The sequence below is a fragment of the Drosophila busckii genome, chromosome 3R, assembly GCF_011750605.1.
Source record: "Drosophila busckii strain San Diego stock center, stock number 13000-0081.31 chromosome 3R, ASM1175060v1, whole genome shotgun sequence".
NCBI lineage: Eukaryota > Metazoa > Arthropoda > Insecta > Diptera > Drosophilidae > Drosophila > Drosophila busckii.
The window spans coordinates 16,641,898-16,655,305 of record NC_046607.1 but is presented as its reverse complement, the minus strand read 5'-3'; the positions used below and the strand labels follow the sequence as shown (position 1 = coordinate 16,655,305).

Genomic DNA, 13,408 nt, shown 5'->3' with positions numbered 1-13,408 from the left:
TGTTCCCTCGCTGCGGGCGGTATGTGCGCGTCCATGTCCTGTTGACATAATCGTTTGCCATCGTGATTAATTTAATTGTCACTTTAACGCCAGCTAGCCAGCGTACCAAACTGAAAATCAAGATTAATTAACACGCTGCCTAAACCGGGAGGACTACGGGTGGCCCAACGTCGATACTGACGTACAACATGCAACGTAGCGTATTAGGAAAACATATGTGAGCACTTATAGCATTTAAATTTATATGCAATTTATTTTCAGTTTGCTTTAAGTAGGCAGTAGTCAATTTAAATACAGAGCACGCTTTATTTTTTTTTCTTTACTGGTGTGTGTATGCATGTGTGTGTGTGTGTGTGTGTGTAAGAATTGCAACAGGCTGTGGCGTTTGCTTTTGGCAGCCCCAGATTCGATGCCAGTGCGTTGCCAATTGCCGATTCGAAATTAAATTATGCCGCTAATTAGCGCTGGCACACACATACACATATGCGCTTTCTCTTTCACACACATGCACATACATAAATTATGTTGGCAATTTGGGGGCTCATTGTGGCTTGGCATATTTTCTACCAATTCCACTTTGCATGTGCCGCTGAGCGCCAAAATTCACACAGTAAATCTGCGCAGAAGAAAATGGGTGGATGGGTGGATGGTGAAGTCCTTGCGCATTTCGTGGGGTGCTTGCCAGCAACGAAATTTGGCCGCGTGACGTAATTGAGTTGCATTGTTTTACAACATTGTTTAAAGGGTAAAGCCAAGCATGTCATGTTGTTTTTATGCCACTTTTATTATGATGTTTGCTGCTGGTTAATTTTATGCTTACACATTTGTTTGGCTTGCTGGGAAAAAGGGGTTAATAAATTTGATTTCTGACACTTGTTTAAGCGCATTAAATTATACTTAAAGACTTTAAGCCAGTCAAAGCTGATCAGTTGTTTAAAGCAGACAATCAATTCGTGCGTTAAAGGATGCAACGTGCCCCTCATATGTGTGTGGCAGCAATCGATATGCAGCATTGCTTATTGTCTTTCTATAGCCAGGACTATTGGCCATGGCTGACGAATGACAATTGCAGTTGCAGCGGCATGCAGTCTATAAATAAATTTGCATAGCAAATAAATGAAGAAATTGCAATTTCCAAAGAACATATTGGGCTCAGCTGCTGCCTATATTACATATGTATGTGTGTGTGTGTGTGTTTGTATTTTATGTTGCCATGGCGCATAAATTCAAGTTCAAGCATGAGCTCAAACTTTAAAACAGCCGCGTCATTTCATGTGATTTGCCTTTGCATGCATAATTGACTACCAACTCAATTACGCTAATAACACTCGAACTAGCGGCTCAAAGGCGGCACATCCTTCTACTTCACTGACGCCAAACTGCTCTTGACGAAGCTAGTCAGCAACCCCCTCTGTGTGTGGAGTTGCCAAACTTTGGTTTATTCGCAAATTGTCCAAAAATAATTGAGCCATTGAAGGCGCTCGAGTGGTCAGCAAAAAGTTCTTCGCTCTGTTGCTGTAACTGTAACTGTAACTGTAACTGATATAAGAAACTTGTGTCGTTGTTGGCTGCTACAAAAGGATGCCAAAGGACATTGCGCGCGTGTGTATAAATTTTTGTAGACAACTGTGTATGCGTAGAAACTGAGAAAAAATGTGAGTAACATTATGGAGTTAGATTTAGTATTTTTAATATTGGTTGGAATAATCAGACAATTTTGTAGCATACTTTTATGCGTTATATTTATATCAGGCTTGACTAGCTAAATTGGGCCTTAAACTCAAATTTTATTTAGCACTAATTATAATAATTACGCACATTATATTTACGTAGTTGGTGCACTTTTCGCTCAGTGCATGGCGACCTATTGACGACCTTTATCGTTTCGTACATAAACCATAATCGCAATTGGCAAGTGGCCGCCACTCGAAATCTTCACGGCATTGTCATGCATGGCCACACACACACATACACACTGCACACACACACATATAGTGGCAGGACATTATAGTTACCAATGCTGGTCAGCGGTTGTAACGCACCAAACGGAAGCACTGCTCATTTATTTAAAACTTGTCTACAAGTTGCCAAGTTTCCACACACACACATACACACAAGGTGTAAGCACCCAAGTGTGTGTGTTTGTGTGTGCGTGTGTGTGTGTTTGTGTGTGCGTGTGTGTGTGTCGTAAAGTCTTTGCTTCCGATTGCGCTTTGGCTCTGCCTTGGATACCTATCATCTGTCCTAGTCCTGCCGCCCTGCCCCTTTGCTCTGTGCTGCTGACATTTTGCAACTTTTGCGTTTAACAATTTTGCTTCCTTCCGTTCGCTAAACGGCGCCAGGTTGTCGTGGAAATTTGTTTTAATCGTCATCTTTGCCATCTCTCGCTAAGCGCTGCTTCTTTTTCGTATAAACTTTCCCACAAGGTTCGTTGACGTATACGTATCTCTCTCTCTTCTACTTTTGCCTTATCGATGGCCCATTCAATATTTTATTAGTATCCTTTAGCGGCGACTGGCGCGAGGCGCCATTTACTTGCACCTTGTGGAATTTTGGGCGCGCTTGAATTAAGTTTCTTTCTCAATTTTGTGCTTGCCTTTGCTAGACTTTGATTTCTTACTTTGAGCGCGTAATAAATTTTTATTTGCTTTGCGGCTGTGCTTGAGAGAGTCCTTGCTCATACAAACGAGAGCTAATGGCGGCTATTTAGTTAAGTAACTTAAAGCAGCGCGTTTGAGTAGTTAGAGAAATTTCCGCTTGAATTTATGGTTTGTAACTAAAATTTCCATATTTAGATAAGCATAATAATAATGCATAATAAACTAATAAAAACATATGTTTACTATTTTTAGTAACTTGACATATACAAATATGAAAATTCAGCTTCGATTTAATTTGCTTCTTTTTTCTAAATTAAAACTGCGAATTTTACAAATATAAAAAATTCAGCTTTGATTTAATTTGGTTCTTTTTTCTAAATTAAACTGCGAATTTTACAAATATAAAAAATTCAGCTTCGATTTAATTTGGTTCTTTTTTCTAAATTAAAACTGCGAATTTTACTTTTCAAAGCGATGTGATGTTCTCTTTATTTTTCAGCTAACAAGCTTTATGCTTTGAGTTATAGGCAGCTCAAGTTTCAACGCTTACATTACTAACTGCAGCATATCTAACTAGATTACAAACTTTACACAAACTACTGCTAAGCACTTATCAATAAGCTGCTGCACTTTGGTCGCCCAACTACTCCAAGCTGAGAGTGTGAGCGACTAACATTATGCTAGAGTTTACAGCATTGCAACAATAAAAACTGTCTGCTATTGTTGCTGAGAGCGCAGTAACCCTTTTAACCGTATAGCACATATACATACCACTAGATATATATTTAACTGTAAACGTTATTATTGTCGCCTGGCAGTCTCCACAATTTGGCGTAATGTGTAATATTTCTTCTTTATAACCCAAGGCAAGCTTCCGCCCCAGCGCAGACTTGAGGTGTAGTAGCCCAGCCAGCCAAGTTAGAGATTGAGATAGGGTTGCTGCTTATGATAATAAAATACAATTACTATTGCATACTTCTGTGCGGATATCCTTTATACATCATTTTATTTATACATTTTTTGTTCTGCGCTCAGCATTAAGCATAATTTATAACTCAACGCTTTCAATCAATTTGCAATGCGCGCAAAAAAAAATAAAAGTTTTTTTGCATAGCAAAGTTTGCCCAAAAATTTGTTGCAAAATTAATTTGTGTGTGCGGCTAAGTGTAACTAATTAAATGACTACCTGAGCGCAAAGTGTAAGAGAGAGAGTGAATGAGCGAGCGAGCGCGTGCACCTCTGACTAAATGACCATACATCATTTTAACAATCAATCAATTTAAGCAGACTTAATCCACACGAATCATGTTACAGGGTCTTAGGGTCGGTCGGTCGGTCGGTCTTTCGCTCAACTTGAAGCTAGCTGCAAATCTTGTATATTAATCAGTCTATTAGACACGATAGACCACCACGCCCCCCACTACACACACATGGCGCACGATTATTCAATCAGAGCTTTGAAACGCACAGCAGGTTGGCCCAAGCTCTGAAGCTTGCCTGGGCCCTTCGACTGGGCAGTCGTCAGTACATTGAATTTAAGTCATATAAACGCGTTGTGTGTGGGTGTGTGTGTGTGTGTGAGTCTAGCATGTGGCAAGTGCTGCAGGCTTAATTCCCATAGACTTTTGACGAGACAGAGATTTTTTTGTTTGTTTATTTCTTAGCTGTTTTAAAGCGCCAGCGCATAGATTAAACAATTTATTATTCAATTTAAAACAGCTTTTGTGACCTTGACAGACAACAAATTGCCCAAAAGTGGGTTACGGCATTACACAAAATTAAATATATGAATTAAATGAATGATTTAATAAACAAATATTTATTATTTCCCGTAGACTTGCAAATAGAAATTTTGTCGAATTAGTTTAAGCTAAAATTCTTTAAATTGAACATTTGGAGAACAAACTTAAAACAAAAATTAGGCTTAGAAATTTTTTATTTATTTTATATATATTAGAAATCTGAATTAAGTTATTTCTTTGTAAAGAATATTTTATTTAATGCAGCTTTAAATTATTACTTTAAATTAACTTGTTATATTAAAAATCTTTATATAGAAAAAGGCTTTTCAATACCAAATATAACTTATGTAAGCACATATTAAAACTTAATTTATTTTATAAGTATGAGGCTGTATTAATAAAAATAAACTCGCGCAATAAAAAACTTTTGCCCCGCTATTTGATTGATTTTATTTAATTTCTAGTTAAGTCATAAATTTCAAATTTTTGTCTACTAAATCCGAATATATTTTATAGCTAAGATTAGATGTATGCATATCAATTTGAACTCTTAAGCAGCTCAAAGCTGCCAAAATCATCAGCATCAAAGCACACTTTGAATTCAGTTTATCAGCAAAAAGTCAAATAAAGTATAAAGGACAACAGCAAACAGCACTGTCTATGTGTGTGTGTGTGTGTGTTTGCACATTTATAGTTTTTAGTCGACAAAATTTTTGTGTGTTGATATCGTAAAGTTTGTTTTATGAAGTCGGTCAGAATGGCCAGCGATAGAAAAGGCATAAAAATTGATGAGCACGCGAGTCGAGTCGAGTTGAGTCGAGTGTTTGGCCAGCAGTCGTCGTCGTCATGGGCTTTAAAGTCAGTCAACTTTATCAAATTGTTGGCAGTTGGCAGAGTGTGGGGCTTAAAGACAAGCGCAATTGAGCAGCATTTGCATATTGAATTGAGTTGGGAGTTCAAGACGCGAACGGATTACGACTAGCGACGCCAAGGATAACGCACATTGTATGACTTATAGCCGCTACTCACACCAAGCCATGAGCCTGTAGAGAGCTCAACCCCTTGCTAAATTGTTTCCGTCGTCAGCTGCTGCTGTGTGCAGCTTGCAAAGATTTATTTTTATCGCCTACAATTTCAAATTCAATCCAATTCATTTCGCTAGCGCTTTTTTAGAATTTGCCTGTGCATTTTTTTTGATTTCTAGCCACAAGTGCTGTGGTGGCGGCAGCGGCGGCGGCGTCTGCCAGGACTCATTTGACATTTGCCCATGGCCAGTGCCAACAGCACTTTCATCAAAAGCTGCACAGTGTGGCAAAATGCTAAGCTAAGCTATAAGCTCATAAGCTTTGACTTTTTGCTGTTGTGCGCCACAGTTTTAGCCAAAAGTTGCTTGCAATAGGCGCCGTTTAAGCCACGAATATTGCACTAACATTTTTTGGCAATCAGTCATGCCAGCTGCTTGCAACAATAATTCAAATTTGCATATGCAAAAAATAAAAAAAATAAAAAAAATTACCAATCGACGAGGATGGGATTCGAACCCACGCGTGCAGAGCACATTGGATTAGCAGTCCAACGCCTTAACCTCTCGGCCACCTCGTCGCTTTCTTTTCAGCGAGCGAACCGACGCTCTTCAATTAAGTTACGTTCTGTGCAGTGAGTTAGCAACTTTCATAATGAAGCGACATCAGTTAGCTGCGCATACTTTGCAGATAAACCCACTAATAGATAATGTAGCACAGCGTGCGAGCGAGACAGCGCATACGCTTATCAATATTAAACTATATATATTGCTTAATTGAACTTAGCTTTATTAACTTTAACGCTCACTCCGCGATTTAAATTAATTTTTACGAGACCACTAAAACCATATGAGCTCATAAATTGCAGCGAACGAGTTGCGAATCCGTCTGTACGACTTGGCCAACATAAAAATTGACTTTGACGCTTTTATGAAGGGGGCGCGTGTTGTTTTACGATCCTCCAGCTCCAGCTCCAGCTCCTGGCACTACTATATAGTGTGTATAGCTATCGGTTTAACTGTGCATAAAATCTGCCCAAAAGGCGTCGGCATCAGCATCAGGCTTAAATGGTTTTACGGCTTACGGTACTAAATGTCGCACATAAAAGTCAAACGCGTAAAAAGCCAAAAGTGCCGAAAGAGTTTTGATGAATGATGACGACAACAAGGCAGAAGATATTGCAGGGCAGTTTAATTTACACAGTAAAAAATGAGCGGGGGAAAAATACAAAACAATAAATAAGCAGAAGTCATAGTTATAATAAAGAAGTTAATACTAAAAGTGTATAATAAATATAATATCATAAATTTAAGTGTATAATAAATATAAGTTTAATATAAAAATTTGATTTACAATGAATATGTGCTAATATATTTAATAAAATGCTATGTTTTAATAATCTTAATTAAGCAAATAGTTTTAGCTATAAGATCCTTATTAATATATTATAATAATGCTAATGAATACAAAATATAAGACAAAATATAAGACTAATATAAACAACATTAGACTACATTAAGACTCTATTTTTTTATTTAAAATTAATACTTTTATATATAGTATTCTTTAATATATATATGGCATTGCCTGATCAACCCTTAATTAATTATCTCTTTTTTTTCGCTGTGTATCTTTAACCCTTGCTCGCTTATAACTTTGAACTTGCAACAAACTGTGTTCGGGATGAAAGGATTTCTCCTTTTTTTTGTGTTTTAAGCGTTGCGCTAATTGAGCATAAATCAGCACTGCCGAGAATTTGCAAATTTATTGCCTTCAGATACTTTGTGCACTGCGAAATTCTTTTGTGCGCAAAACTTTGCTAATACAAATTGCATCGACACTCAAGCGGAAGTTTGAGCTACAAATTCTGCTCTCTCTCACTCTACCTCTCTATTTTTTTTAGTTTTGTTAAAAAACTATCTGCAGCAGCGGCAACAAAGTGGTCAACATGCCGCTAACTTTGTTAGCAGTTGTTGCCAAAAAGCCGAGTGAGTGAAATGTTCGAAAGATTGTTGTGCCAACTGTGCGGGGGTGACTGGTGGCTTCAAAAAAAAAGCAACTAGCAACTCTTCTAAAACATTTTTAAACAATTTAGCGCAAGAATTAAAAATCGCTAACGTCGCGCAACATGAGAAAGTTACAACAACAACAACAACGCAAAGAGCGTCAAAAAACTAAAAACCAAAAACTTTGGTACGCAAAGTTTGCCGGGCTATAAATTATGCAGCAAGTGAGCAGCAAAGTTGGCAAAGTTGGGGGGTGTTTGAGGGGTAGCGATACCTTTGGCACGTTCGGCACAATTTTCTTTTATTTTTTTTTTTTGCTGTTGCTAAAGCGATTTTCATCTCTTTTTCTTTTGCACAGTGGCAGCGCCGTAGACTTTTGGCGCCAACGGGTTTGACTTGTACAAATTGCTGTGTCGACATCAACATCGACACACACACACACGCACTCGCACGCATACTTTGACGCTGGCAGGACTAAGAGCTGGGCTTGCGCTTTTTTTCGCTCTTTTATTGTTTGCTTGGCATACCTTTTGGCTTTTGGCCTGGCTTAGCGCACTAATGGATTATCTAAGCCTTTTAGTGGCTATTGGTTGCCTTGGCAATGGCTCAGCGACAGCTGCGTGGTCAACAGCCAAAGCTATTTATATGACATTACATTTTAATCGCAATAAATATGCGAAATTCCTTTCCAGACACAGACGCTGATACTTCGCTCAGAGTTAAGCGCCAGCCACAAGCCGACACAATTATTATATATAGACAGTAGCGAGTGCCTTCAACTCTTGCCGTATCTATAATTAAAGCACAGGCTTGGCAACAAGCGCATTACGTATTTCAATTACAATTACAATTACACTTAAAGGGCTGCCAAGGGTCACAGCAAACAGTTGACAAGTGCATTAAGCTGGAGATGCGCGTCGCGCTCGATTATCAGCTGTTTTTATTTAAAAAAGCGCACGCTATCATCACTAAGCATTACACACACACACAGCTACAAGTGCATTGGTGTGCGTAGCTCTGTAATCAGCAAGGCCGAGGCGTGTGTAAGACGTAAGCAAGTCTCGCTATGTCTCTTTCCTCAGGCATTCTCAAACACCCACACACACACACACAGGCATATTACAGATAATGCAAATATTAAGTGAAACAAAAATTTTCCAATAGGCTGAGTGGGAAACAGGTTCAATGTATTCATGAAATCAATGAGGGGAAAATTGCTGATGAAAGTCATCAAGTTGGTTAGCTAATGCGGAGCTGAGTGTAAATGTTATTGTTATTGTTTATTAATGCAAATAAAGCCAAAAATAAATTACAATGCAGCGCAGCAGACCGAACTTCAATTCTTTGTACACAGAAAGACGTACACAGAAAGACGTAAACTTTAAGCGTATTTCATTTTTATTTATTAATTTAATTTGTATAGAAATGTTTACAAAAAATTATTTCAAATGTATAAAATATATAAAATTAATTAAATTTCACCTCTTACCAATCCAAAACTCTCAGCTTATTTCATTTTTATTTATTTATTTTTATATATTGACTATAGACAGTTGATAGTATGTTTGTTAAAATTAATTAAAACAATTATTTAAAATTAATTGCTTATATATTTGAAGCTTAACAGTTCCAACATTTGTTGCAATTATTTGGCAAAAACGCAATTAATTATTTATGCAGACTTTATACATATTTTATTAATATGTAGCTTAATGTGTAACTAACTAATTGAGTCTCTTTAACAATAATTAGCTTACATGTTGTATTAACTCACACTTTGCATACATAAATGTATTTATAATGGATATTGCTCAATTTCCTAATGGACAAGCGTCCATATGTGTGTGTGCGTGTGTGTGTGTGTGTGTGAGCTTTGAGTGATGCAGGGGCACACACCTGTTGACATGGTAACGCCTTGGCCCTGATGCTGTGCTAATTTCAACGATTATTACGTGTTGATATGTTGCGCATTATGCTTCGCTCTCTTTCTGGTTCTTTGACTTGACGTTGCTGCCTTAGTATTAGCCTTTTTATATATGTATATGCCAAGCGGCCTATATACGCGGCTATGTGTGTGTGTGTGTGTGAGCTTAAGCAACCCCTGAAGCCGGCGGCTATAATTTTGAGACTGCAAGTTGCCGACGGTCGCCGACAAGACTAAACGGCCGAGGCGCCCTCAGTCCAAGTGGCGTTTAAGGCTGCCCAACCAGCAGTCACGGCAGGAGCCCAAACAGGCGGTAATTAAACGCCAATAACTGGTGGCTGCCAGCAACCTATTGGAGCGCAGGATGCGCTGCGCAGACTCCAGTCCAGTCAGCCACACCCACCGAATGTGTGCCCTGAAGGCGAACTTAGCCAACATTTAACGGCCGTCGGCATCGAGCTGAAGTCCTTGTGCAAATCGTTCGGAAACTGTGTCAAGACATAGCGCCCAGCTCCAGCCTCTCGGCTCCAAGCTACCTGTCATAGGCAAGTGCGCGCGCTCTCGCTCAGACACAGCAAGTGCAAGCGAGATAGCGCACAGCGTATGCAGTTTTTGGGGTTGAGAGCCGAGAGAAAGTCGTCGTCGCTGCTGCTGCTGCTGCTGAGAGCGAGAGCGCAACGTGGGAGAGCGTGGCACTTGTGGAGCGTAAGTTTGAATCATACAAGTGGTCTGCATGTGTGGAACGTAATGCTAAAAAGTTAGATCAGCATAAACAGAGCACAAATGAGCAAACTCGTTACGTGATAAATTTATAATATTAATGCGAGTCATGAGAGTTTAGTAGTGCTTACTTAGCTGTAAATAAACTCTCTTTAGCTGGCAGAGAGCGCGTTTTGCTTGCATTCCACACGCTCAGCTAAATATCAAACTCTTTATCAATACAATCACACACGTTTGGCTGTGTGTGTGTGTGTAACGCGCTCACTCTCTCATCAATATGTTTGTAAAATGTTTTTTTTTCTATTAGCTTTCGTTCTTTAAGCAACACGCGATTGCTGCTACTGCTGCTTTTGTAAATTTTTATATTTTTTTTTTCTTCCACAACATTTCGAAACGACGCAATAGACGCTGACTTCGCTGTCGACGTCGAACGCGGCCGCGTACCACGTTTTTGCGCTACTTTGTGTGCCGCCTCTGTATGTGTGTGTGTGCGTGTATCTATGCGAGGTATTTATGGATGGAAATATTTGTAGGTGCTTGCGTGTGTGTGTGTGTGTGTGTGTCTGTAAGCTGTGCGTATCATTCATAGTACCACATTAGGTAAGGTTAGGTTTTCAGATTTGTTTTCTAACTTTGCAACTTTGGCGCTTAAACTGCGCTTTAGACAATTTCTAATTTACGAATTAAAATACTTTGCGGATCAGCGCAAATTTGCGCTCTCGCGCTCACTTGAAGTGTTTTGACTGTTTTTGTTTACACTCTGGGCATACGCACATCATAATCGCGTTTAGATTATGTTGTTGTATATTTTATTTCCGCTTAATTTGCTTTTGTTATTGTTTTTATTAACTCGTTTTTAGCTTATATAGCAAATGGCCTAGCTTACATCAGTTTGATGTACGTTCATCATTTTGACATTCTACGCTATGCTGCTATTTTTCTATTCTCTATTTTGTCGCTATTCTGCTTTGTGCTCTGAACTTGAAACACCACGTGGTTGCTTTGGCTGTTTTGCTAGCGAGCGTTTCGTAGCTTGGAAGCTTGGAAGAGCGTTCTTCAAAGAGAGAATGCTCTTTGTATATCTCAGAAACTCTCTCATATCGTAGCTGTATCTTCTAGCTACTTAAGGAAGTGCTTCATCAAATTTACATGTGCGCACATAGATATATAGTATATATAGCTTGTGTATATGTATGCATGAATAGTTTGAATTTTTATATGACTGGGGCCCGGTTCTATTTGCATATTAAGCGTCGTCATCATCATCAACTGCGTTCCGTTACCGCTATATAGCCGACGTTGTAGCATATTGTCCGAACCCAATCTAAGTCGCACTTTCATTGACAGTTAATCGGTTGCAGGGGCAGGGGTAAGCACTGAGTGCTTTTTCTTTCAATTGCGTCAATTCTCGCAGGTTCAAAATGAAAACAAGTTCCCGACCCCGTTGAGTATAATAAATTTTTACACATTTAATAAGCAGCAGCAGCAGTTGCAGTTGTAAAGCGAAGAATTTAATCGCATGGGGGGATCCCCCGCAGCAGCTTTAATTTTAATTATTACTTTTATTTTTGGCACTCATTAAACATGCTACTCAGCAATAAGCCATATTGTATACACAGACATATACAAACATTCCAGTTTCTGTATTAAAATTCGATTTACACACATGCTCGGCGATCAAACATTCCACTTATACATTAACAAAAACTTCATATAGTGTTAATCAAATAACACAGACGCATACAGTCGCCCCCGCCTGTGCATTACACGCACACAGATACACACACACACACATACATTTAAGCTATTAAAACACAAAAATTATAATTTTTTGAAGGCCAAATGCCGGCTTTTATCATTACTCCCCATCTAATTCTAATTGCGCCGACGCGTCGACGTGCTCATTTTTCAACTACGTTGTCGATTTGCTTGGACACTAAGCTTAGCAGGGGGTGGAGTGGGGGGGTAAGCAATGAAAATGAGCGTGTATGAAATGAAAATAACAGCGGTATTTGATGCTTGTTAGACAGCATAAGCTCAGACGTCATAAGTACTCGGCTTTGCATAGATACAATTAAAGTAAGCACTCAGTAAAATGAACTGACTGAAAAAAATGTAATTTAAATAGGTTATTTAGTTTTAAAGTTCGTAGTTAAAGTTAAAAATATAGAACGGCTTTGCTTAGATCCAACAAAGTAAAGTAAAGTCAGCGGATCAGTAATAGCCACTTTACTAGTTACCGGTAAGCAGAGTGGTGGGGGTTGATCCTATTTGTGCACAAATCATGCAAAAAAAAAAAATGATAAAATACATTGCTAATTCTTAGTAAAGTAAGTAGAGCTGGTTTGGCTAGTAAGCAGTTAATTTATTAGATTTGGATTAATCTTCAAAATATAGTATTTTAGACTCTTGTTCCACAAGTATTATTCCCTATTTAAATTCTATGTTAAACTGCTGCTTCTATTAAGTTTCTATTCGATATGCAGCTCAGTTTCTACATTCTACAATTTTTGTTTTAAATTTTGTTGTTGAAGTGAAGCTCCACTGTATCTTTTGCATGGTCATTTTGCCAAAGTCCGAGCACGCGTCTTTTTTTTTGAAACCTGAGTTAATGTTTTGTGTCAAATTTTTGGCAGCACTAGGCTAGACGTTTTGGTTTTCTTTTTTCTTTTTGTTTTTTTTGGGCTGTTCGACACGCGCCTGTTTAAATTTATTAACTGTTGAGCTGTCAAGCGTTGTGGCTTTGCATATTTTATTTAAAGCAATTTGTGTGCTACATGCACTGAAATCTATGATCTTGCAACTGGCCGCTCATTCACAACTACAACTGTAACCCTGAGCATTAATGCTTGCAGTTTATTCAATATCGAATATCCGGACTCGGAGTCGGAGTCGGAGTCTGGGCCATAAAGCCGCTAAGCCTTACTTAAGCTCGCAACGTCTAGACTTCATTAGCAGCGTAATTTTGTGGAATTTATGTGGCAGGCACACATTTAAAACTAAGCGCTCGAACCAGTCTATGAGCAAACTGGTATCAGTCCCCGAGCGGTCTCGACACCTCTTTGGCTAACATACATATTTAAAAATAGCAAATCTATGTGTGTTCAACATTATCAGAATGCAATTTTGGAAAATTTTCCACAATTGAGTGCATTGGGCCCTGACACAGATAACAAGAGGCTGCTGCTGCTGCTGCTGCTGCTCTGGACGTTCCATTTTTAGTGGCTTATCAGCAGCAAATGTGGCAGAGGCGGGCCCCAAAACCCAACTCGGCGGCTATCGCTATTAAAATACAGATTGATAGAGTAAAGAATTTGTTTAAATAAAATCGAGGTAAACTACAGCTTTATTTGTATTATTTATAGTTCATGTGGAAAGATGTGTGTGCTCGCTC

The 13,408-nt window shown here is 38.7% G+C and overlaps 1 non-coding gene across 1 annotated transcript; it reads right to left on the bottom strand.

Moving 5' to 3' along the window:
• Positions 1 to 5,862: 5,862 nt before the first annotated feature.
• Positions 5,863 to 5,944, bottom strand: Trnas-gcu. Its single transcript has one exon. It is a non-coding gene; the product is annotated as a tRNA-Ser (tRNA).
• Between the last annotated feature and the right edge of the window lie 7,464 nt (positions 5,945 to 13,408).